The sequence below is a fragment of the Aythya ferina genome, assembly GCF_964211825.1.
Source record: "Aythya ferina genome assembly, chromosome: 12".
Lineage (NCBI taxonomy): Eukaryota > Metazoa > Chordata > Aves > Anseriformes > Anatidae > Aythya > Aythya ferina.
In genome coordinates, this window is record NC_140308.1 from 5,566,691 (window position 1) to 5,594,391 (window position 27,701).

The window sequence follows — 27,701 nt, forward strand, 5'->3', positions numbered from 1 at the left end:
GTAAATAAGAATTTCATTTTTGTTGATGTAATTGCAATCAGCAAAGCGTTTTGTAAAAAGACAAGATCTGTGAATTGTGTGCTTCTGCAATTTTTTCTCTCATATCATATATTCAGACTGAATGTGACATTTCACTCTGCTTTGACTAGGGTGCTTTCATTTAATTTCAGCAATTTGGTAACACTGAAATAATGTGAAAGTGGCAGCAAGTAGTTTGCATTTGAATATATTATCTTATGTCTCACCAGCAACGGAAGTTGTATTTATGTAGGTAGATGGTAGCATAAGAGCCACCAGTACTGACTGTTCCGTAATGTAAGTAGTTTTCCTTCCTTCCTTCCTTCCTTCCTTCCTTCCTTCCTTCCTTCCTTCCTTCCTTCCTTCCTTCCTTCCTTCCTTCCTTCCTTCCTTCCTTCCTTCCTTCCTTCCTTCCTTCCTTCCTTCCTTCCTTCCTTCCTTCCTTCCTTCCTTCCTTCCTTCCTTCCTTCCTTCCTTCCTTCCCTCCGTTTCTCCCTTTCTCTCTCTCTCTCTCTCTTTAAATAATTAAAATCCCTAACAGCTCTGAAATCACAGTGGCTGTGGAGTACTGGTGTAAGATGGTAGCAGTAAAGCTGTCATTTCTGGAACTGCCATTGAGGAACTTCCGCAGTTTATTTGCTGAGTGATCAGGGAGGCTGTCACGGCATAACAGATTTGGAAGCAAACTATCCACTGTTCAGAGCTGCATGGCTCATCATAACAGCAGTGCAGCTAAATCCTCGGTGATGTAAATAGCTGTCAGCTCTCAATTAAATCGGGATGGCTTTGTAACAGTGCATTGCCGTACCTTTCAGATAAGTGAGCCTATTGTTTTCAGTGCCAGAGCAATTCCTGAACGCGTGTAGTGCTGCCCAGAGCGTGCTGCTTGTAACTATTCTTTTTAATGCACAAAGTAGTGAATATGGACAGGAGAGAAAATGCCTCGTACCTTTTGCTCTGGCTGAGTTGCATTGCTGTACAAGGGTCAGAAAATAGGCTGAAGTGCAAGGAGGAAGCAGCCTAGTTCAACACGGCCGGTGACCCAGGGAGGTGTGTCTGCTGGTGACGATGCTGTGGCCTCTGCCTCAGTTTTGCTGCTGGTCTTGGCAGCATCTAGTAGCGTTCTCATGATCTTGGCTGAAGGGAGGCAGATTGCCTCACCTGCTGCTCCATCCGTTTCCTTTTCTCTGTGAAATGCATGGTCATGAACATAAACGAGTATTTGCAGCCATGTATGTGTGCACAAGGCAGCCTGGATTAAAACATAAACTGAATAAGCTTTACAGTACTTTCTCCAAGAATCCAATTAAAAAAATATGCTTTCCATCACAAAGATGCTATCAACCCAGAAATGATACTTAATATTCCCAGGACTGATGATTAATAGTGTTTCAATCAAAATTTGATTATAATAATCCTAACCTGTTTAATGCAAGCTCTGTAGAGCCTTTTATTTTATTTTACTTTATAACTGAATGAAAATAATAACAATGCCATCATCAAAAAAGGAAAAAAAAAAAAAAAAGCTTCAGTTGATACTGAGGTAGTTTAAACTCATTTCAGCAGAGACTCTTTAAACTAAGGGCAAATGTTTTCTATAAAGTTGCTCTTTCTGAACACCAGCATTTATGAAAGTCACATCCACTAAATCTATGGGTCTTTCTCATGAATGTTTTATCTAATTCCAGCTTTGCTAGCACGTCAGAAGATTGTGCTTTTGGTAGTTTTCCAGTTGTCTGGTAGAAATCCAGTTGCTTATTCATGGATGAAATCTGAACAAGATGGAAGATACTGCAATGAGTGGAATTACCTTTTGGCTTTGATGAGTTGGTCTGGAACTGGAGGGAGAAAAAAATTCTTTTAAAGATAATTTTCCCTCTCCAGCTTTATTTAGTTCCTTTCTCTCCACTCCATCCTTACACTTTTCTCTGGGCACTTGGCAAATATGCAAGTGCTGTTAATATTGCTCCTTGGCTGAACATTAAAAGCATATTTTTGAACATGACTGCTAACTCCTCCCTGTCTTGCACCTCACTGATATGCCTGGATCCTCTTGGCTCCATGCCTGGGATTGTACATGTTCTTGGAATATCCCAAGGGAGATCCCGTCAAACAACTTCTGTTCACATGACCTAACGCTTGTTTGAAGGTGCCTGTTCTTTCAGCTTCTTTCTTTTAACACCTGAGTTTTGAAGTGCAGGTATTATATTGGCCTTTGGAGAAATTTGCTTCAACCCAGCTAACTTCTTTTTGCCTGGGCATGAAAAATTTCACTGAAACTACACCATGCTCACGTGAATACGGAGTTATAATGGGTCACTGGACATTTGCCTTAAATACAGAATACAAACAATGAAAATACACCAACCTTTAGCCCACAATCATTATGTGTGGTATCTCTGTAATAAATATAATGCCTTGTGCAGAGTTCAAGGCTCACATATTTAAAGGCTGAGGGATTTTCTTCCCACCAGGTTAAAAAGCAAAATGTTGTTGTTATAGCTAAAGATGCTTCATTTTTTAAATTTAAAATATATTGTGAATAATATGAAAATTATATAGAAAAGCTCAAATGCAAGCTAGTCAATATAGGATATTTTTATCTACCATTGCAGTCTACATCACTTCTGTATTAACCATCTCAAGCTAAAATATGCCAGACCATTTGGGCCTTCGTATAATGATGTTGTGATTTATTGCACTCTCAGTTTCCATCCTGCAGCAATTACCAGAAGAGCTGATAATGGTCTGCAATTTGTTTTCCAGAACTGGGAGTAGCTGCCAGCAAGAGCCGCTTACAGGGAAAGGTAGTGGCTGTTTACCTGGATTGCTCAGCCAGACCAGGGAGGACAGGTCAGTGACAATCCCCCGAGAATACAGAATGAAGCACCAGCCTGTAGAACTGATAACAGCCCTTCCTTCCAAGATGGTGCGATGGGATGCAACAGAAAATCTGATGTGGTGTTAAAATTCTGTAAAAAAGATGAGACCTGGCTAAAGTAATTCTTCCTCCCCTCCAGGTCACCCATTAAGATTTGTTTTCTAAGATATGTCCTTGATATATACCTTGACACACCCCCTGGTTTTAAGAGCTCACGGTTCTAGCTATTGGTGGAGGTTCCTTATAATGGAACTTACTGTAAGCACCTGTTATGGTTATATGGAGTCTTTATGGTGTTAGAGCTGTTTTGAACCAGCTTCTTGATGACTTAAGAGTCAATGTTTCAAAGCTCAGCAGGTATTTTTCAGAATTTGAACCTTCCCCTGGCTATGACAACTATTTATCAGCTGCCAGGAGAAGAGATCCTGTGAATCTCACTGCAGAAAACATATCTTTGGGTTTTCTTATCTATCAAAAGCATAGTTCTCTTTAATAGGAAAGAGCTTGCAGGCAAGAGGAAAGTGATTTGACACAAGGTGTCATGGTTTAGGTCTTGGTAAACATGCAGAGGAGGATTTCAGCAGGTCAACTGAGGACATCAGAAAGCTCCCAAATATTTGGAAGACTGAGAAAAAGCTTCAAAAAAATGATAAATACTGATTGTATTCTTCTCCCTTCTTCATGCACGCTTCATTAGGCTCAGTGTCTTAAGTCGTAGGATGGTAAAATGGGCTTCTACTGTGCCCATTTAAATGAAGAGTTAAATGGCATGCCTCCATCCAAGTGGACTGTATCTGTTCCTGTAAGATGGCTGGAAAGAGAGGAAGGATTCCTCTTGGCACTCCTATTGGTAAAAGTCAGATCTCACTTTGAACAGAAGGGTATGGATCATATCCATTGGCAGAACTAAATCCTGTCCTGTGAAAAGACAGTGTAACAACCAGAGGGGATTGTAGGTGGCAAGCACAGGTAAATAAAGACTCTGCATTATTACTTCTTTATTCTCTCTGCTTCCTTTCACGTATACACTTCTGTTTGCCAGCATTCCCTCCTGCAGTCTCCAAAGTCAATGGGATTCCCCCTAAGTTTTCAGCAAGAACAGGAGTATCAACAACTGCAGGCACTTTAATACATTTCTACTTTGGCAGGAGGCCATAAATATTTTCCCACCATCCTTCCGCCCAGTAGCAGCAACTCCCCTTTTTGGGAGCTCATTTTGTTCCTAAACACTTCTGAAAGTCACTTTGCAGTGAGTAACCAAAATAACCAGGTATTAATTGTGGCTAAGAACAAGGTCCAAAGTGTGATTTGTTATACTTCTTCGGTTCATCTAGAGTAAATAGGAGCTTATCTGTGGAGCTGTCTAGGTTTTGTACTTCTGTGATATCTGGAAGCTATAGCCCAAGATCTCAGAGGAAACTTTGAACCCACTATACTAGTTTAAACAGGTTTGTGGCCTTTGGCTTTTTAATCTTTCCCTTGGTTCACTGTTAGATTTGAGTGATTGCCAAGTTGTGTAGAAGCCTGGAAATTGGATATTAATCTCGAAACTCTTCTTTAGGTTCTTTTCCCATGGAGGATGTGGCACATTAAACCTTGCCCATCCAGCTGGGCACAGAAGAAAGTCTTCCACTTTTATTTCAATGTGAATTCTCAGTGAGAATGGAGGAAATGCAGCATTTTGCAAGGGTAGATACTGAAGCAGCAAAAGACTGTGAAGATGTCTTTGTTTAAATGCCTTTATGCCTAATTCTCATTAATAATACGGCTTTGCGCTCACATCAAACCTTTCCAGTAACGATGTCAAAATGTTTTGCAAATTATAATCCACAAAAAATACATACTTTTATCTTATTGTGGCTTCACAGACTAGGCTGTGCTTGAGGTAGGAAGAAATTATGATTTTTAAATGCCTCAACTGGTCTAACACCAGAATACATTAACTAGTTCCCTACTCTGTTATTTTAGCCACTATTGAATTTCTACCACCCTTTTTAAGAAACAGAGATTTCATATGGATTTGTAGTATTTAAGAAAAGTTGTTTCTGAAGAGATATATGTTAGTCCTAATATATTTTCTGTGGAAAAATGTGTTGGACTTAAGAGTAAATTATCAAAAAAATAAAAATAATAAAAAAAAAGTTTTCAAATTGGAAGTTCAGCTCACAAGTCCCATAAGGCTTTTGAAAACTCTACCTTACGTGACAACCCTTCAGTCTTTGCCCACATAATTCCTGTTGGTTTAGGAATTCCAGTCAGTGCTCAGTTGATATGAAAACCAGACAAATAGAACAAATTAGTAATACAAGTGGTTCTTCTCATGTATGTATGCATATATAAATAATACTTAAGGTTTATGCCTGGTAGCGCTTTTTATCTTCAGCTGTGGTACGTGGAGAAAGTGTTTACCATAACCACACCCTGGTTATTTAAATAAATTTCATTTTTGCCTGTTTATGCAAGTGACAAAAATGATGCTTCCATTCATCCACAGATGGATGCAGTATCAAGGGTTCCTTGGGAACTCCAGAGGACTTGAACTTACTCCAGCTTTAAGAATAATAACATCAATTTTTCTATCTGAAAGATTTTAAGATATAAAGAGAGCTGTCACCAGTTCCAGTACATTGAGTGTGAGCCTAGGTCAGACCATGGTAATCTTTAGGAACCGGACATTTGGAAAAGCCTGAAGTGACTTGTAGCTTGGGTGAGCGAGCCAAAATGAGAGTTCAGCAAGTATATGTGCTAAAGGTGGTGTCTTTGTCCAGTGCAATTCAGAGTAGATCCAGTACAGTTAGGGATTCCCATTTGGTTTCTTGAGTCTGTGCTAATTTACCCCATTTTTGGTCTAATGCTTTGCTCCTGTCAGGCCTGCAAAAAGCAAAATGCATTTGCAAGTCTAATAATGTGGGTGAAACTGGTAATTACTGTACATACTTCTGGAAGATCTATAATATAATTAACAGCTGCTGTGAGTTGCAAGATGACAATGAGAGAAGATTTATGTGCTCCCTTTTAACTCAAGCACAGTTTATTTCGATAAATACAATTTTGAGATAAGAATAAGTGCAGATTGCATTGGCCAATCCCTGCTGTGACACTGAGATATGTATTACCTCTGTGCTCCAATTATCCAAAATGATGTTGCTTTCCCTTTTTCTCTGCTTTGGTTGCCTCTTTAAATGCTCTCTACCGCCCTTGCCAAAGGGGTGCAATTATCCCTACAGGTTAAACCTCTTGATTTTGGGTGGAGAAGTTGTGTAAACGTGTTGCCAGTGTGGCGGCTTGGTGAATCAAACTTTCTGCCCTTACATAACTTCCTTCATTAAGAGTCCCACCTGGCTGTCTGCTGTTTGGGTAGGAAAATGACTAAAACCAGTGAGCAGGGAGAGCTTTTTATGTCCTGGTGTGCCTTGCCTCTCACCATTGCTGTGCTACCAAAACTGATTGCTGGTCCACCCCTTAACATCTCTAACATCACAGCAGAGAGGGTATCCCCCTTATGTAAGTGGCTGCCTTTGGACAATCATTTACCATCCATCTTGGCATCATTGAGCATAGAAACTTTTTTGTTTGAGCAGAAACATTGATCAGAAACTGGCCAAAAGGCCAAGTGAACTGACTGGGAGTAGGGTCTTCACAAACCTTGAAACTCAAGATGGGAACCTCTCTGGCACTAAGTCCAGCTGTCTTACATTCCCTCAAATATCCAGAGGATTCTCAGTGCTTGAAGGCCAGCTCTACCACAGGTGAGTGCACTTTCTGACACAACTGTGGCCAGAAAGGAGCAATGAATGAAGTTCTGCTGCTGCCCTTCAAGATTGCAAAGCAGGTTACAGGGGCATAGACTCCCTGTTGAAGATCTTCTTCTCTTTCCAACCATGTCTTGTATAGTGAAGACAGAAAAAGTCTACTTATTTAAAGCTGTCTGTGCTCAGAGGGGTCGAGATTTGCTTCTTCTACTGCCCCCTCAAAGAAGGTGGAGTGAAGGTTAAGACAGCAGTGCAACTGAATGTATGACTGAAGCTTATGAAAGCCTGTTCTCCTGAAACATCCTTATTACTGAGCTCACTGAGTGAGGAGCACCTCTGTAACCTGCCAGCCGTTGGCTCTGTTGCACTTGGTGTTGTGTAGTTCACTGATTAGAAACAATACTAGATGCACTTATGATAAACTCTTTGTTGGACCTCTAATCTCTGCAAGGCTGGGCTGATTTGAAATGTGAAAGCAGACTACGTGCTATGCAGCACTACACGTCGGTTAGGTAATGACTAAAACACCAAAGAAAAAATCATGACAATAATAATAATGATGATGCTGATAAAAATAAAATGATGTAATAGGAAAATCTCTCATGTTACGTTTACTTAGTCCAAGCAATTTAGAGAAAAACTGCCTGTTCCCAAAAGTCAGATTGGGAAAGAAATTCCCAGACAGCAAAACTAAAGGCATTGTTGTTATTTGTTTTTGGAGCTGCTTTTTTGGGGAAAAAAAAGAGACAGTTTAGATTCAAAACTTTGAAGTAGCCTGAGACACAAACAGAGCTAAATAGTGATAAAGTACAACGCTGGATTTGACTCCTTGCAGTTGTAAGGGAAGAAAACATTTGCTTGCTGTTTCAGTCATTTATAAAAGCATCCCTGGTTTCTTTGTGATTTTTTCCCAAATGTCACAATTTTTATTCCAATTCAGAAATAATTCAACTCTTTTTTACAAAGGGATTAGAACTAATGAAAGCTTTTCTGCCGATTTTGGTAGGATTTGGAGGAAAAAAAAGAAAAACAACACAACAACCAAAAGATAATAAGCTCTAACCACTATATTTTCTGGATCACTCTTATAGTAGTAACACTGCTCTCCCTAAAAACTGCAGGATGATCTGGGGCCTCATCCAACTCATGCTGATGTCTTTCCACTCAAATAGGATCCTCGGTGAAAAAAATTAGAGTTGATTACTCAGTAAATATAATGCATCATATGTTACAGGTCTTTCAATCACTCTTGCATTTGTTCCAAAGCTTGGTACAAGATGCTTAGGAGAACTGCACATTATTACAGGCCTACAGTTGAATTCTGTTCTTTTTATTTTATAGATTTCTTTTATTAATATAAAAAAAGGAGCAGGAAATTTATGAAAATGCAGGCCATGTCAACTCGGTTCAATTTCTCAACTCATCATCTTGTCTCAGTTCTAACGGGAAGAGCCTGAAGAAGGCCCTATGGCCAACTTGTCAGCTCTAATCTTCCCTTCTATTCTTAGCGGATATTTTATTAACACTTTTTAAGACTGTTTTTTATTTATTTTGCAGTCTACATGCTGAGGCAGCAGCCAGTTTGTTTCTCTTCATCTTTCTCTCTCTTTCTCTCTTGCTCTCTGTTACATGAGAGAGGAGTTGGCTCTTCTGGCATCAGAGTCCACAAATCATGGTAAAAGGGATTGTTGCAGTTTTCATAAATGTGGTGTTACTTGAAAATTATAGACTGCAACTGCTTATTGCAGTTCTGTGCAATGGCTGTAAATTGGGCCCTGTATCTTTCTGGTGACAGTCATTCCTGCAACAGGCCTTTTAGGAAATTGGAAGGGAAATTAAACAAGAGCAAGGGGTAGCTTTCCTTTTATCTTTGACATGCCTTCCTGAAATCCTTATCTATCATATTCAGGCAGAGATTTTACTGAATCGGTGGTGGATTTAGATGTTGCCTGTTTGTGAAACTGCGGACTGCTGATCCTGCGCGTCCTTTGAGGCAGATCTTTTGACAGGGTCTAGTTCCACATGACATTTTATGTATGATGGACCAGGATATGACATGGCACCAATGGAATGCATTATTTCTCTATATTCGGTGTTCATTCATGTATTGATCAACTCTCTCAAGCGAGTTTAAAAGGATTGAGCCGAATATGCTATAGCCATAGGTAGGGAATGGTTTACAGAGAAGATTGAGTGGTCAGTAAAGAAAGGCTATGTGGTGACTTCATTTCTTTCTTTCGTAGGAGACAGAAAAGTGTACCGAACTCTCTTTTATCCCTATTTTTTATTCCTCTCTACTTGTTGGCTACCTGGACCACAGATCCAGGCATGCAGAAGTGAACAGGCCTACCTGCTGGTTTTGCGGGATGGACATGGAGGGAGCAGAACAGTGGTTGTCTGCTCACCCTACTCACTGACCTACTTGTCTGCACCAGAGCATGGGATGGTAGTGAACAGAAATTCACTGAGCTACTAATCCCACCTTCCCATCCCCTGTGGGGAAGGGGACTGCAACTGCAGTCGAGGCCTTCTTGAGCTGATGCATCTTACTCACCACCCTATGTACTGGGATGTGCCCAGTCCTAATCCAGCCCTGCAGTCCTGGCCTTTCGTCAAGTTTGGTTTGATGGGAAGGGCTCCTCACCTAACCTTACCTTTCTCTTCACCACAGAATTTGCCTCAAATGAACTCTGTGTTGACACTCACGCAGGCAAAAAGCCTCTGTCTGGAAAGGCCTTTTCTGTTCTCCAGAAGAACACGTTAATTCTGGCTATGGCAGTTCCTCTAGGCCCACACCTCTGACACACCCAGTATTAAAGAAAGTTTAAACAAGCACTTACCCTTAAGGGTGGGAGGGATGCTCAGATTTATCACCTTACCACACCCCAGATGCAGTCCTGGTTTCCTCCAGGCCCTGTTAGAGCAACCAGGCTCTTTCCTTGTGTGTGGTAAATGGCCTCCACATTGTGGTTTGTCTCACTTAGCAGTCTCTTGCTCCATAATATTGCCTACTGCAAGAAAACTGTCAGGTACAACAGCACCTTCTTGCACAGGTTGAAGAGAATCAGCCGGTGCTACAAATGTAACTAAGTCACGGATTTAACACCCTCGTGCACCTCAAACCAAAACAGAAATCTGACCTTGAAACACCTGTAGCTCTCCAGCTTTTCTGGCAGAGTTGCCAGTGGAACAATACCTAACCAAAAAAAAAAAAAACAAAAAAAAAAAAACAAAAAAAAAAAACAACAAACCAACACACAGAATGACAAATCCTTAGACACGCCTGGTGAGAACTGGCACAGAAGTGTAATTTTGCTAAGCACTCTGCCAGGGCAAAGCCTTTCTCAATCCCTATGCCATGGTTAAAGGGACATGAACAAGTTAAAAGACAGTTAAAAGCATCAATTTCCTCATCTTTGCTATAAGCGTTGTTTTTGATTATTCTAAATAATAGATTGTAAGAAAACAAATCTACTTTTGATCTTGAATACTACATGCTTACTTTTCACTAAGCTGAAACAGAGAAAACCTAGAGCTCAATTTCACTTTTTCTTCTGTCCTCTCTTTGTTTTCATGCACAAGCACAGTGCTTCAATGTTCAGGTTGTAGATGATGCCAAGGAAAACTGAAGTCCAAACCAAGAAGCTGCTTTCAGTGGAATTTAGAAAAACAAATACAGAAAGCTTTCTGTTGCTCATTTTATTTCATTTTTAATAAATCTAAATTTTGGGTCAACTCAACCTGACAGTATTTATCTAAATAAACTTGCAATAGTTATGGGAATGAGACCTGAACCATAAATCAGAGGAGGAGGAGACTTTGATTAGCATTTGGCTAAGAAGGAACACTTCTAAAGCAATAGGATTTGAAGGCCTTGCCATATTTACACTGAAGTGGGTATAAATTTTACCAGTGACTTTGAGAGAAGTAGAATCAGACTCTAAATTGGTGAGTCTGCATTACTTTACTACTCTTATGCATATCTAGTAGTACTTCAGCTAACTTCACTTTTTAGCTGGAGAGCTAACTGGAGGGGTTATTTGGAGTTGCCTTAAACCTATATGCTGCTAAATGATTTACTGGATATCCAGATACCTATAATCCTGGAATTAGACCTACTGGGATATAAATCCCTGAAGCGCACAAGCGGTTAAATAAGGACTAAAAGGAAAAAGAAAAACCCATCTAATCCTTTCCATGCTAAGGTATATAATAGCACAAAATTGGAAAAATCCATCTTCCACACCGAATAAAGAGTGATTACAAATAAAGGCAAGAACATTATCCAAAAGTATTAGGAGCTAGCAAAGTACTGTGATCAAATAGAGCAACAAACAATTCCTGAAAGAAAGGGAAACTTCATAAATATTCATGTAGGTGTCTTAAAGAGTCTGCACGGACACAAAGTACAGCTTCCTTTGTATGCACTTTATCAAAAGTCTTAGGGAACCCTATTCCTTACCTTTATTGAAAAGTTGTCCTTTTTCTGTGCCAGGTGAGCATACGCAAAGCTCTCATAAGCAGAGAGAAACCCTGGGCTGGCTTTGCTAGGGTTTGTGATACTGCTGCCTTATAGTGAGCAAACACGGGCTGAATTGTCTGCGATGGAAATTAGCAGTCTGCTTCAAAACTTGTTTTGGGCAGGGGAAAACTACCTAAGGATTTGAGTGGCCCAGGAATCAAGCCCCATTAGTATCCTTGTTGCTCTGTGTTCTCCCCTTTGCGTGGCTGATAATACAGTTCTTGTTTCAGACAGCCACGCTTGGGAATGACATCCCCAGTTCTGGTTACACTGTGTAAGAGGTGAGCCAACCACGTGCTTTGAAGGGGGAAATACAACTGTGTGCAAGTAATGGGGTTAGAAGAACTTCCTTGGAAGCACCTCAGCGTGATTCAGTGCTGATGCAAAATACTGCACAGTACTGAAGAAAGAAGGAGAGAAAAAAAAGTTTAAGCTTATAGAATGGTCTTTTGCACAGCTGTTGCTGAAAGGGAGCAAACGATGTTGGTTTGACGGAGTGCGTGAGGCAGTGTGCAAGGCAGTATCTCTTCAAACAAAGGTTATTGTATTCACTGCAGTTATCCTGTGGGAAAGGAAGTAATATGCTTCCATCCTAATTCCTGAAGTGTTCCTGGAAGAGCCAGCTGATGGACTGACTGTGGTACTTCCAGTGCCTTGTCTGGTCATTCTAAAATTGATTTCACAAATATTTCATGTGTGTCAGGTGGGCTGACGAGGAAGAGAAGAAATCTAAGAACAATTGATCCCACTCTTGCTCTGCTATACATCCTTACCACCTTAATATTGCAGAAGTTGGCCTGTCTCCTGCAGTCCTGATGTTAAGTAATTAGAAGCAATTCCCTCAATAAGATGACTTGCATGTGAACAGTGATAAGGGCTGCAGGATCTGGCCCTGCACCACCACTAGAAGGATGCGATTTTGTACAAATAGTGGCATTCATGTGCAAGGAGTGGATGGATTACTTTGATCATTTAACAAAACGAGCAGAGACAGGTAATTAATTGTGGCTAGTAAATATTTGCCCAGTACTCACAAGTATGAGCGGATCATGGTTATTCTGCCTCTGGGGCTACCTGTGCATAATTTCCTTTGTTTGGCAACATAATGTGCATTCCAGACGCCAGGGAAGAGTCATATAATCCTTTTATGGCAGAACCTGTGTGTTTACCAATTCCCCCGTACAGTTTGTGTGCAGGTAGCTGCGGCTCAGTTCTGCCCACTTACCCAGTGCTGTGTATCCATGTGGGAGGAGCAGCAGACACCTGCCCGCTTCGGGAGCCAGTGATGTGCCTTGGCCAAATGCGGTATGCTAAAATCATGGGCTTCCAAGACCGCTCTCAATCTCAAGGCAATTTCATATGTTTTGCCCTTCAACAGACGATTTATATTAGTGAGCTGTGGAGTCAGCGTTTCCCTTCATAAATCTCATTCTACAATAGACATTATTGAGGTGGAGAAGTTACCGGGTTCACAGACCAGAGTTTCTCACGCACCACGCTACAAGGTGTGTGTCCTACACTGGCGCCTTAGCATTATTCACCGGAGACTGGCTTTTCTGGGAGCCCAGAGGATATGTAGCAGAGCCACCGCTGACTCCAGCCCTTCTGAAACTTGCTGATAGGTCAAACAAGCTTCCTTAGAGTTTTTTTTTTTTTTTTTTTTTTTTTTTTTTCTTCCCTTGGAGATGCACATTTAAAGTGCTCCTCCAACAAATACCAGGGAGAGCAAAGGCAGATAAATGCTAAGCTTCCTTTGCATTCCACAAGAGGTCCCAGCCAGTCTTTTTCTTCCAGCAGCAACCCTGGGGCAGAAGGTGATGCATTTTATTTCCTCTCACATATGCAAAACAAAGCCTTAATAAGGCTTGACATAGCTGTTCTTCTCCATGTGTATTTTAGGGGGTTTTCTCTGAAAATCTCACTGGATGCAGGGTGGTCTTAGACTTTCTAAACACTTTGGCTGAAATTCTATTCAGAATTTTATCACAGGGCTTTGCACTTGGATGAATTTCACCCGTAGTTTCTATTTCACCTATATTACAGATTTTTAAGGCCAGCAGGAACCATTATAATCATCTTGGCTGATTCCCGTAAGCCAGAGGATTTCACTTACTGATTCCAGCATTGAGCTTGTGGTAGATCTATAGCACATAGTTTAGAAATACGTTCGACTTTGATATAAAAACTGAAGTGACAGGGAGTTTGTCCTAGGTAGTTTACTGCCCGTCCTGGCTTGCTTTTGTGGATCAATCATCTGGCTTACAGAACTTCGGCTTTACAAGAAGAAGAAGAAGCAAAAGATAATGGTGTCTACCTCCATGATTCCCATTTTACCATGAACAGAACTAAGCACCGCAAATATTGTAATTTATTTTTTACAAATCAGTGCACACATATTTTCAGAATTTCAAAGCAATTGTACATTAAAACACTACACCCTGAGAAGGAGGTGTTTTTTCTTTAAACTATTTACAGTGAAGTTCCTATACGTTACACAGAGATGTAATTTTTCTGGCAGTTAAAGTGTTTCTTTTTATTCTTGGAGGCCTCATTCTGGGAAACTGTGAAGTTAAAAAATACTAATGCTGTTTAGCAAGCCAACACAGAACTAGAAGTTGACAATTTGCTTTCTAAGATAAAGATGTGTATTGAGTGTGCTGAAAAGGCATCTTGATCTACATTGGTCATGTTGCAGTAAAGCTATGCCTAATTAGATCTGTACAATTCACGGTGACCACAGTGAGCTTTGTTATCTGGTCAAACCCCTGTGAGCTTGTCCTTCTGAAAGTTTGTTGAGGCCATTGCTCTCGTTTCTTTGTTGAGAAACAGTGACACAGAATTCAGATTTCGTGCCTCGCCATGGACTCATTTGCTTGATACATGCACACATGACACAGGCTGCAGAGCATAGTTACCACAGCTGACTGGTAAAGGAGAGAGAAATCATCTTCATGTGCAAATAAAAAATCAGAGGGAAATACAAACAAACAAACCTTCTCCTTTGTGTTTTATTTCAGGATTGAAATATGTCTTGGATTATGTAGGAACAAGATTTCATTGCCTCCGAAAATGTTCACTGCTGGCAATAGATAGCCTTAGCCTCAAGTTCCACAGCACAAGTCCTGTTGACACGAACAGGACTGTGATTCTACCCAGGTCTGTTGGTCCGTGAGACACACAGAGCAGCTCTTCTGCAGATGTGATTATATCTGACCCAGTCAAATGACAATAAGTGAGAGCTCTCTCAAGGCTCCAATTATTTCCATCTGCTAAAGGAAGGATGCACTTGAAACAGGTGTCTTCTGGCCTTTTCAACTCTAGGTGGCCAACCTCCAACTGGCTCAATGGTGGGACTATTCACAAAGGAAAGGGAAACATCCCCGCATGCGCACTTCCTTTTACAACTAATGCTCATGCCATGAAGAAGCTGTCTGAGATATTTCAACGGGTTTCAGATTCAACTCTTCATCTAGAGAAACAGTTTGACACGGGTATTTGCTGCCCATTTCATCTTAAGCAGCCTGGCTATCATTTGTAGTAAACTCTGAAATCAGTAGTCCTGGAGCTATGTCTTTTATTTGTTTCTTTTAACCTAAAACAAAGAAACAAACAAACAAACAAAAAAAAAACAACCAAAAAGAAACCAAAAACATCATCATATTGTAGCTTTACTTTTCAGATTTTGCCCTGTCATTTATTTATTTTTCCTAACAGGGACCAGCCTTAAGCACAGGTGGCTGCTGTGGCTCTTTATTTCTGCTGATAGCAATTGACCTGCCAACTAGCTATTCTCTTGGTAATAGTAAACAGATTCTTAATGGTTAAACTTCCTTCCATTTGAATTCTGTAGTCCAAAAATAATCTAGTATTTTATTAGCCAGGGAACCTATTATTAAACACATACATCATTCTTACCAGTCTGTACCTCTGTAAACCTAAGTAGTTTTGAGTCAATATTTTAGGTTTTGTTGTGTGTGCATGTTTTTTTTCTTCTTCTTAAAAAAAAAAAAAAAAAAAAAAAAAAAAAGGATATGACCCCAAACTATGGAAATTAGAAAGTGAACTGAGTGATTAGTAAGTAAGTAGAAAGCCTGGGAGCTAGAAGCTATACACAGTTTTGACAGTGTGTTTGAAACTACATGAGAAAGAGTATCTGACAAGTAGCAGACTCCTTGCTGGCTATGATAGACTCAGAAGTCAATAGTTGATTTCAAGGAGTTTATTTCTCTGGATTATCTTGGTTTATACGAGTTATGACACCTATATTTTTAATTTATTTTTTGCTATCTACATTACTTGTTTAAATTGTACAAATCCATCATACTTTCTCAGCTATTAAGAGAAAGGCAAGATCTTCTTGGCATCAACCAGATGACCCCATGAGTTAACTAATTATGAGAGTATCGGAGCTTTCATGTGTTAATGTGATCTGGGCAAGACCCATCCTAGCATAGCCAAACCATATGGAATTTATATCTCAGTCGGTATATGGGAAAACGACATTATTTACTCCAGGATATGGTAATGCTCTTATTGACTTTGTGAGTCTTTGTGAATGAGTGCTAATGCTCGTGGAGTTGACAGACTGATATCACAGGCTAGGCCAGTGTACAATCCAGCAGGCTCTGGTCAAGCTCTTGCACAGGCTGCTCTGCCAAAGGACTTCAGCCTTCACCTACAACACCCTTGTTTTTCCATTACTAAGACTTTCCTAAACACAGAGAGCCAAAGAGACATATTAACACATGCATGCATGCCAGAAGGCACACTATGTCTCTGTAACCAGGAAGCACATTTGTTATATAACAATGGACAGGGCTGTTCACCTTTGTTTTTCATCTGGGTTAATCTTTGCCACCTTACTTAATATCATTTAGGTGACCTAATACATTATTTGAGTGAACTGTAGCTGGCCAGAGTATCCAAATTTCCTTTTCCCATAATAATGAGAAAAGACAGCTTTTACTTTTCCTCTTGTTGCCCTGTCCTATTGTGCTCTTTTAGGAATGTCTGTGAGTACAATATGGGTGGCTCCCCTCAGCTGGACATCCCGCTGCATGGCTTAAAATTGCAAAGTTACCAGTTGTAAGAGTTGGAAGTGGTACTGTCAACATGGCTGCTGCTGCTCTTCAGCAAAACTTTCACTCCCTTTGGCTTTTAAAATGTGTCCCTGCTCTGCCTTAGGGGACATAAATTTGTCTACCTTTTGAAATTTTAACTATAAAAAAAAAAAATCAAAAGAGGATTTTCTGGGTTGTTCAGTTCTTGAAACAACCTGTGGTCACAAATGGCTAGTCTATTGTTTCTCCATGGAGTGAAAGGCTCAGGAGGAGACTATGAATTAATTGGCACAAAGATCAAATGGCCAAATCTGAAAATAAGGTCTGGGCAAAATGTTTTCTTCTCCGTTAGTAATTTTCAATGACAAAAGTCTTCTTATTCCAAACTCTCCCCTTTTCTCTCCCCTCTTTTTTTTTTTTCTTTTTTTTTTTTTCTCCCTCCCCATAAAAATAGTATTGATTGTAAGTTTTCTTTGTTCTTTTCAAGAGCTGTTTTTCAAATTCTTACTTTTTTTTTTTTTTTTTAATCATTTGCAGTACTTATTCTGCCTCCCAAATCCATATAGAATTTAAAAAGTGTATTTCTGATTTTTTAATATAAAACCAAACTTTACAGGCCTCATGATCCCTTCTTGTGAATAATGAAAACCAAATACAGTGGAAGGAACTAGAGAAGAGAAAACATGAACATAATTGGTTTGGGGATGGGACAGCAGGGCCAGAGAAAGGACAGCTCCAGCTCCAGGAGCCCTTGTGACGTGTCCCCATGGCGGGGCTGCTCCTCCTGAAGCCTTCCATCAGCCAGCTCTGTTTTTCACTGCTTCTCTTACAGGAGCCATGTCAGGAGGGTCCCTCACAGTTGACTTGAGAAAGGTAAATGTGGCGTTGAGTGGCATTGCTTCCTCCTAAAACCACGTGGAATTGGCGAGCTCTGTGGGGCAGCCAGCGCTGCTCGTTAGCCTGCCCTCATATCTCAGCAGCAACCTGCCCAGACCGCTGCTCCTCGGGCCTCTGCTGTGCCCCGAACACCACAGGCACAAAGAATTTTGGCTAAGGCTGTACTGAAGTTTGATTTAATAAATCCCTCTAATAAGTGCAACAAAGGAACAGAAAAGATCCCTTTGGTGGCTGAGCCAGCTTAAATGAGCAGAGTGCTTTACAATTAACAATCCAGCAGTGCGCTTCACATGCCTGGCTTTATAAAGAGCAAAGTGAAAATTACTTGCAAAGCATTCAGATAAATCTTTGTTTTAGAGGGGTATGGAAGCGCTGTTATAGCCGCTGACCACCGCCAATGATCATAAGGCCATCCAGCTCCAGGTCACTCTCACAAAATGGTTGCCAATATCTTCCCAGCAAACTCCCTATTGATTGCATAAATACAGTACAGTACCCATGAGGTAGTGTTGACCTGTCACATAGTAAAGATGTGGCAAGCCCCATAATTCATTACCAGTTGGAAATAGAACATCATTGGAGAGATAAGGATAACAATGACTTTCCATCCAATGATAAATTACTAGCAGCTGCATTATTTTCCCTCACTTATATATGGCTCTCTTTATTGAATTTAGCTTGAGATAAATAAATGATCTGCCAGGAGCCTGGTTAATATTACTTCTCTGGGACCCATTTCAGGCCCAACTAGGCTTTTGCTGATAATATCTTTAAGCTTTTCAGTAGGGAGAAACATAACATTTGTTTCTGACAAGAACCCTATGTCGCCTTATCTGTTTCATTTGAGAGGCCGTCGACCTCAGCTTCTTTAGTTAAAATGAGAGCTTTACTGTAGAGGCTAAGTTCTTGAACTTGACTCTCTTCTTACAATGAGATTATATGTCCTGGTTGTAAATTTGAAGCCACACATGATATACAGTTATTCTTAGCATTTCCTGTTGATCACGGGGTGGTATTGATTGCCCTGCTTTTGAATCCTTCTTCTATCGGTTTGTGAAGAAATTCCATCTTTTTTATATTATTATTTTTCACTCCATGATAATCTGCGAGCTTGTCAATGCACATTTACGTTTAACTTCACGCATTTGTTCCATCTGAAAATGACAGTATTTTTTCACAGTTTCTCCCTTCTCCTCCCTCTTTAGGAAGAAGACAGCTTAACAAACCCATATCCACTTGGCTAAAAATTGAAAAGAGCAGTCTAAGAACAAAAGATTAACTCTTTCCGTGAGTCAGCATGCCAAGGAAGGCACTCGAATGCCTGAAATTCTTTTTATTACCATTAATAATTTATCTGCTGTTTCACTGATTCTGCCCTGTGCAGATAGTGTTGGATGAGACAAGGCAGGGACAGGATGGAGTGGAGGCAGCAGGAGTATTCAGCCTGTGCTGCACTAACTGCTTGGATACCTTGAACGGGGTATTTTTGTTATTTCTGGGAAGCCCTATCATCAGGTTATAGATTACAGTCAGACAGTTACCATTTTTCATACAGTGTGAATTAGAGAAAATTAAACTCAACCACTTTTTATAAAGCCTGTCATAAATAAACTGGCTGGTGGTGTTAAATATAAGTCCAGCCACAGTTTGATTCACATTACAGAGAACAAAGAACACGTTCTGTTTTAACACTCCATCATCATTATTGTTATTTATACTATAGTAATGCCTAAAGGCTCCAGCTGAGTTTGGAGCCCCCATCTGCTAAATGCATAATCAGACCTGCCTCGGAGAGTTTACAATAGGGACAGGCAAGTCAGAAGGAGCAAGAGAAAACCCTATTAGACCTTCCCATCCCTTTTGCTTTACAGTTGGAAACCGAGGCAAAAAGAAGGAAAGAGGTTTGCTGAAGGCAAAACCTTTGGCTAATTTAGCAACTGCCAGGCAATTGTGTGAGTTTCTGCCAAGTGTCTTGATGTAAGATCATTTTCTACGGCTTTTTGGGGGGTCACCTGTCTCCTTTATGCTTTCCCACTGGGCAAAAGTTAGAAGATAAAATGGGAATGTGACAATAAATCTCTTTTATCTGATGTTGGAAGAATTCGTGGTTAGGAAAAGAGGCACACCCTAAATAGCATCTTGCATAGATTTGTGTAAGAGAAGATATAATCTGTGCGCGTGTTAATTTTAATTTGAAAAATGTCATCTTGAAGTAAATAAGGAAAGTTTGCCTTTTTATATAATAGGAATAGTTTTGGCATGTATTGGTCATTTCCCATGTTGAATCAGAAGATAAAAAATATGGCACAATACTCCTAAAAGGCACAAAGGTTAATTTTTCTTAAATCAGAAAAATAGGATAGTTGTGTGACACACACTGAGTGTCAGCCCTGACCATTTCCTGCTTATCTCGAGAGACTGACAGGATCTTCTCACCACTAATTATTAGCTAAACTCTTCAGAAATTAATTTCACATACAATCACAAACAGAGCCAGCAGGAAAAAAAAAAGGGGGGGGGGGGGGGAATGGCGGATATCAAATAAATTCCTTGCTGCCAATGAATGGTAATGCATTTTGCATTTCTGCTGTGCTGCCATTCTAATGTTTCCCCGAGTACCCTGAAAGTATCGGGATGATATTCACACACACACACAAAGCCCAATTAAAGAGGCTTCATGCAGAGCTTTCCATAGAAGACTGAATTAACTCCCGTGCCCTTGTGTATACACGATGTGTGAGCAGGGAGGGGAGGAGGGCTGCAGCAGCCTTATGTTAATCCCCAGAGCAACCTGGAACAATGTTTTCGGTGGGTTCTCACCACAGATTCCAGCAGCTTTGTTACCAGCTTACTTCAATCTCCACATCTTCAATGTGATGTCCTGTTTGGGCCTGGAGGGGTGCGGGTTGTTTCTAGGAGAGGCAAAGCCATGGGACAGCCCTCCGCTCTGGCACGGCGGTGTCACCGCAGCAGGAAAAGCGGATGCAGATCACTGAAGATTTGCTCTCTGGTAGCTCTTCTTGCTGACATCCTTCTGCGGTGGTGGTTTGGTGAGCCTGGAAACCAAACTGCTTCAGTGACTTGACCAACAGCTAGGGGGGCTCAGCTGGCAACAACCCCCTTTTGGACTTACAGAACATCCTTCCTGGCTAGGCAGGGACTGCTGGTTATTTCTCCGCAGTCCTGGCAGTGACTACTACCAGCCGTGTGGCACTCATCTGCAGCTCTGTCCTTTGCTCTGACAAGGAGGACTCCTGATCTGTTTTGTCCTTTCCACAGAAGTGCTTGTGCTACACAAGCCACATCTCTTACACAAAGTGGCTTCTTCATTTACTTTGAGGCTACCAGAGAATATAATCTTTAGTGCTGTTGAGAGCTTTTGCAGCATTGCTGTCAGTACAGCTTCGACAAGGATCTTTTGCAAACTTTGCCAGAGGAAGTGTACCTTCTGTATCTACCTGTAAATCTCGTCTGGTTCACCTGAACCACAGACTTCTTGGTTTGGATACTTAGCCTCAGCTCTGTCCACCTAGATGCTGAATGCTGCAGTAACTTCCCTGCTAGCCAGATATAATCTTGGTAGGCAATTAGACCCAGGCTTACACTTCGGTGATAATTTTTATCCGTTCTGCTGGAGTCACCACCGTTATGGCTGATCTAGAGCAGCAGATCACAGCAGTGCTCCCGAGTTCACTCCAGCATAAAGCGTGCAGAGCGAACCTGCCTCTTCCTGGTGGTTTGAGAAGAGGGGTGCGGTGTTAGTCACCCGCGGTATTCGGCACAGAGACCTGGGCTCCAGGCAACTGCTCCATTCATGTTATTGGCTCAGCAAGAAAAATGCCACCGATGTTGACCTTGTCCTAAATATGCAGCCCCAATCCCTGTGCCACCAGCTGTCCAGAGCAGCCTTTTAGAGGCTGATTGTATCTGCATCTGGTTGCTAGAATTGGCTGGGTTTTTGTTATTTCAACTGTGTGGTCACAGAGAAGCAGATCCCTCAATAGCGTAGCTTTCTCTTAACCGAAGGCACTGCTCTATCCTACGCTGGTACTGACAAGGCTGGAGAACAGGGCTCTCTTTAAGTGAAAATGCTCTGCCTTTTCCCCCTCACACTCACACAAGTTAAACACAGCTTCTTGTTTCTGTCATTCATCCTATTAAGTAAAGCCCAGATTGCCAAGTGCAACCTCATTTGCCAATTTCCAGGGATGGCAAGCGTATATATATCTGAATCATAAACCCTGAAGGAAGGGCCTTATCTGATGTGGTACACCAGGCTTAATGGGGCTGGTAGATGCAGCTGCATCACCTTGGGTAAGAACTTTATCAGAGCCTCTTATAAATAGCATGCCTGACGTTACATGCATTATGCCGAAGGACACAGGTGTTTATATTTACAGACCTAGTACTTACCTGCTTTAAGTGATTCTTTGGTGGTAAGATCTAATTGAGTAATATTCTAAACTGCTTTAATTCAGTTTGAAATTCCAGCTCTGCAGCAAGATTTTGGAACAAATGCGGTTTGACTAGTTATCATCGTCTCTGCCTTACTTGTAGGATGGGGATGCATAATGTGGGGATGATGTAAGAGCGGGAATGCGAGTGAAGGAAGGCTTTCTGCACTTGTAGCCATTACTGCTGAACATGTCGTTCTGATGTTTTAGCCACAAAGGCCTACGTGTCCTTATAAATGTAAAATTTCCTTCTTTTTCCTTGAGCAGATGGAAGACTTAGATGGAAAGGAATAAAAACATAATTTGCCAGAGCCCTCAATTAATCATAATCAAGTTTGTGCATGTTATACTCTACAAGGGTAACAACAATGAAACTGAGGGAGAAAAGGATGCTTTCCTCAGGCAATTTTGAAGACATAAAAGCAATAAAAGAGCATACTTCAAAATAATGTGGAGATATATGACTGCACTAAATAAAAATGCTTCTTTAACGTACTGTAAAAATAAAGATGTTTAGTTAGATTTATCATTCTTGTTATAGATGCAAATTCATCCCCTGGACTATGCCATTGGCTCTGAAAGCATCCAAGGGATGGTTAAGGCCCACTATTTTCTGTAATAACTCTACCATTGTTTCATTTGTTAACCAGCTAACTAGACGGTTCATTCTCTTTACTCTGAGGTAATGTATGGGACACCTTGATCCTGCATATAGAGACTTTTTACTCTAACACTACATTTAAGCCATTTTTATGTGGTATAGTGAGAAGAACGGTTTGCTTTTAGTTTGCATGAATTGCATCCAAACCTGTGAAACTACATTTTTAAAACTAGTTTTGCAAATAGCAACACATGTTAATTGAAAGCAACCCCGCTCCCCAAATCCTCACTAGATTGATTTTGGAACATTACAAACCAGTGACATTCATTTCTGCAGCCTCATTCAACCATTGCAATGAGCAAATGAAACAATTGTTTTATTTGTAAGAGGAGATTATCCCTTCAAGGCAGATAGAAGGATAGTGCCTACAGAACCCCATTTGCAGGCACAAAGAGCGCTTAGTCAATTTTTGGCAGTGATACTGAAGCTATTAGTTTTGGATATGAGTTCACTGATGTTCAGTGCTGTAGATTTCCAGTTAGTTCATGAAGGGCCTTTAAAATTACACACAGAGCTTCATTAATTGCCTCAGAAAAGCAGCAACAAATACCAGGCCCTCAAAGTGTCTGTGCACAGAATTGCCATTGATCTCAATGAATATTCCTCACTGGAGGACTGATCCTACCTCCTGGGAAGGCAGGCACAGTTTTTCCATTGGTTGCAGCAGGCATTGGCTCAAAGTACAAGAGCTTTCGCAAGATCAGGTCCCACTAGCTGCGCTCAGCCTATCTATTTAATTATCTACGTATTTGTTTTATATGCACTTACACATACATACATATATATGATCTTAACTCGGTTTGTTAAAAATTTAACTCAAATTGGAGACCAATTTGATACCAAAGATGAGGCCTTAAAAAGGAACGAAATCTAAACTTAGCTTTGAGGTCTTGAAGATTTTTTTGGTCCTTTCCCAACTGAAAGAGGAGTGTTTGAACATTTCTTCTACACCTCACTATCCATAAAAGAATTTCCTATGCCTTCCTTGCAAACTGAACAACCCCATGTGATCCCTGATCACAACAAATTGATTTATTTAAATAAAAATAATGATCTTCTTTCCTTTTGCCAGACCCAGCAGCAAAATCCCATGTAACCCTGATCAGCAAATTGATATACTTATCTTCTTTTGCCCTCCTTTCTCGAACCCAAACAATACCACCCTGATCCCCAAGTAATAAGAAAATGATTTATGCAAACAAAAATAATTATCTTTCTTTGCTCTCCACCCTCTAACTGTATAATCTCAGCAGCTCCTTGTTTAACAAATTGATTTATTTAGATTAAACAAATGGTGATCTCCTTTTGACCTCTCTGGAGCACCTCGGTGGCAGGCTCCTCTCATTGTCACCACCTTCCCCATACGGTTAGAGGGACGTATTTTAAAATATAGTAGCATTCCTGACTAACCTTGATATTTGGTGACGGCTTAAATCAAAGTTCACAGGAGCTCTGTTACTGTGCCATGAATTTAGGACACATTTTCTCTGAAAAATAATAAACGTAAATGGAATGTACCTTCCTCCATATTGTTTATGGCTGGGAAATCAGTTCCTTAAGAGGAACTCTGCAGAGGGTGACTCTGTGCAGCTTGACTACACGGTCTCCCCCATTTAGCAACGCCTAAGTGCCTTTCCAGATAGAGCTTTAAAGCACTGGCAAACCCAGAGCACAAATAAGTGCTACGCTCCCTCACCTAAAACTCAGACAGAGCCATCTAATGCCAGCCTGCTCGGTGACAAACACCAGCAACAGCTGATGGATGAGATCAAAAACTCAAAGGACTTCATCCATTAGGATTTAAGGGTCTGTCAAACCACAGTTGGTATTGGGAGGACTCTGGCAAAACTTTCAGAAGTGAGAAGAGCAGCAGAATCTTGCTTAAGAGCCATTAACTAGATCTTTTGGAAAAATATTCCACATTTCCACTTTTGAAAAACATTCCACTGAAGGCTATAAATACATATATATGTATGTTTATATATGTGTTACTGTGCTGGTTTTATTTAAGATTGTATTTTCTGTGCTGTCCAACCAGTATCTCTGTTTTGTGCAGCTGCTACTTAAATAGTCATTTTGGCATTATACAGAATTACATAATTATATGTGCTTTAAGCAAAAGTGCAAATAGTCCCACTTAACACCTAATCATGTGATATCTGTTGTGAAATGCTGGTGGAGGAGCCAATAGATACGACTGTTACTTTGCTATTAGCTCTGGTTCTTTGGAGGCGAGTATGGACTGCAGCTGGAATTTAGCATAGATGGAAGAGGGATTATGTGATAGTGGGAGCCTGAGTGTATTGTATATAGAAACATTCCTTCCTCGACCAGTTTCTGTGGTGTGTAATACTCTGAGTAGGACATTGGTGTTAAACAGTCTTCCAGATTTCGAAATACTTTTTTTTTTTTTTTTTTTTTTTTTTTTTTCCAGTTCATTCACAACTGTGTGTCTGCTTTGGTTTCAGACCCACTTGCATTCTCCAACAGAAGACAGTGACACGACACAAATGGTAGCACAAGGCTCTTACTGTTCCATTCAATAAGTGAGTCTCCATGGATGGATTACAACTCCAAAGAGAGTTGCAAAGAGAGGTAAGAATGATCATGGAGCACTGAAAATGTTAGTTCATTACAAAACCAGCAAGTTTTCATTCCCTTGAATCCTTCCCCTTCAAGGTATGGCACTCTTTGTGACCCTTTGGAAATGCATGGAAAAATCAATAAGAAAGATTATTTTATTGTCATTGGGAAATAATATTTCTTTTACAGTAATTTTAAGTAAGTTTTATAGTAATGAACACTGAATTGGGAATCACCGTCTGAAAAACTTGGTCATGCTCATTTATATGTAAGCTCTTCATATGAAATTCAAATGAAAGGGAGAACACTGCATAAACTGGTCAAGAAGTTGCAAAGTAGTTCTGAAGCTTTTCAAATCTCACACTTGTCTCTTCCTATTTTAAACATATTTTTTGTTCTTCCAAAAGCCAAAATATTGAGGCTTTTGCGTCTAAACACCTTTGCATTTATAGTGTCAAAATGTGCTTGTATATTTGTTTCAAAAAATTTAGTTTCTTAGCGCTTTAGGCCCTGATCCTGATGCATTACCTTTACTCCTGACACATAGAAGTGTAATTGACATGAGACTCAGATTGTAGTGGTATGCAAAAACGTTCCCATGGAAAAAAAAAAGTCTTGTTCTGAAAGAATGTGGAAGATTCTAGCTGCAGCCTTTTAAAAAAAATGGCCCTCTGTATTGGCTTGCCAGAGAGGCAAGAATTTCTCCTGCAGATGGGCTGGAATTAGCAGAACATGAAATAATGTCAATGATAATGGTAAGAGGATTAAACAGCAGTTCTGATGTTATTGAACGGTTTGCAGGGACCATATTAAACAGCCACATCAGTCCACAGGTCAGCCCTGCAGTTCTTCTACTGAGCAAACACAGACGTGGAGTTCCCTTTCATGGTCATCGTTTCACACCTTTGACGTATCTTAGACTCTTGGGACGTGGTGTATGTACAGCCTGAACATTAAAGATTCTTTTTTTTAGATTCTTAGTGGACACCAACATTTAAATTGGTAGTAGCAGGAAAGAGCAGGGACGCTGGCAATGGTCTTCAGTGCAATACATGCAAGTAAGGGAAAAATTAAGCTGCTGGAAAGTTCCCTTATGGGGAACTTGATGGACTTTTTCAGTTGCTGACAAAAATTCTCCTTAAGGATCCAGTCAGTTTTAAATCTCTTTTTCTTCTGGGTTGATCTTCCCTGCATTTTGCCAAAGCTGACTGTGAAGTTGCAGTGGTTGAATTTCACAAGTCTAGAGGAGTTCGTCTCATGTCAGTGCTGCCAGGCCTCTGTGCCTGTTCAAAGTTTGTGTAGGTCTGCTGGGACTACAAATTGGCCAGAAGAAATGGAGGGAACAGTGTGTCTTAGAATATTCCTGTTCCTTTTCTATTCCAACAGAAACTTTGGCAGTTCTTTAATATTTTCCTCAGTTTTTGTCTGAAAGCAGGAGTCAGAAATGAAGAAAATAAATAAAGCAGCTACGTGATAAGCAGTTTTCTTTTTCTTTTTCTCTTTTTTTTTTTTTTTTTCTTCATATAAATATATGCATGCATATAGTAAGGACACAATGGGACAGATTCTTTTTTTAAAAAAATCTGAATGGTTTTACCTGGCTCAGTCCCGCAGCTTTCAAATAATGATATAAATACAGCTAAGCTATGTGTCAATGTAGCATTACTGAAGGTTAAGGTTATTGACAAAGAGTTCTTATAGAAAGGAGAAGATAAATCAGCTGATAAATTGCAGAGCCTTTGGTCAATAATTGTTTAATATGACACAAATTTTAAGTGAAATTTACAGCACACAACCACTCCACATGTAGCCACTTCTTCCTGCAAGATGAAATAAACATGCAACCAGACAGCATAGCAATGAATTACACTCAACCTCAGAAATGTTTTAGCATGTCTCCAAGAGTGGCTGCCTGCTTCAGTGATGGATTATAACTTAGCGTGGGATCCCACAGGCATGGCAAGGTATTTATGTAGTGTTCTGATTGCTCAGACACTTGGAACAAATGTATAGCCAGTGCTAACAGGAATCAGAGTATCACTATCTCCCACTTTATTTCATTTATTTATATTTAGCAAGTGCTGGAATACTACAAGCCACCAAGCACAACTGTAGCTGGAATATGGTTTCCAAAGCTTATTCACAGTAGCTCATATTCACAGTGGGTAATGGTATATTACTCCATAAGTAGTTCCATCGATTTCAGTGGGTCCATTAGTAGAAAGAGGTGCTATTCCGTGTAGCTGAGTGTATCTCAATTTGGTCCCATGTTTGAGATATAGAAAGAGCTTGTTTACTGTTCTGTTTTTAAATGCATGAACAGTTTTTAAAAAAAAAACTACTCCTGGTCCTCACCAAAAGGCTAATAATACTGCAAAGTGCTAATAAGGTAGGTAGGGAGCTGGTTTTGCAATATTTCATTGCTTTGCAGAAAACAATGCTACATGCTCTTCAGTTAGTGTGTAGGCAGATCTGCATCCCATGTGCTGTTTTTAACTCTGGACTTGAGCTGATCCAAAATTTCAAAGAGAAAAGTAAAAGCTGAGATTCACATCAGTAGCAAAGAACATCAGGTGATGTTGATTTAAAGAAAACATTAATCAATCCAGATTTGCTTGGAACTGGGCCCAGGTTCACTCAACAGGTTGGTGAACCTTAGCAAATCTTTCTGTGAATCTGCTCCGTGTTTTGACTTCGTAACATGATCTGAAATCATCTGAGTTTCTTGTGGTTTTGTTGAGCACATTTTGGAATGCTCACGGGGGGTGAATCCAGGGAAACACAGAGGGGGGTGAATCCAGGGAAGCACAGAGCTGCTATATTTTGCATGATGCATTAAGGTAAGCTGTATTTCACTCTTACTGACACTCCTT

The 27,701-nt window shown here is 40.3% G+C and overlaps 1 protein-coding gene across 1 annotated transcript in view; it reads left to right on the forward strand.

Moving 5' to 3' along the window:
• Positions 1 to 27,701, forward strand: part of LOC311443242 (uncharacterized protein) — a 409,687-nt gene that overhangs the window by 171,875 nt on the left and 210,111 nt on the right. The window contains exons 4-5 of the mRNA XM_084533287.1: positions 2,785 to 2,871; positions 24,714 to 24,840. The gene's annotated coding sequence lies outside the window, so the exon portion shown is untranslated. The remainder of the gene's footprint in view (positions 1 to 2,784; positions 2,872 to 24,713; positions 24,841 to 27,701) is intronic.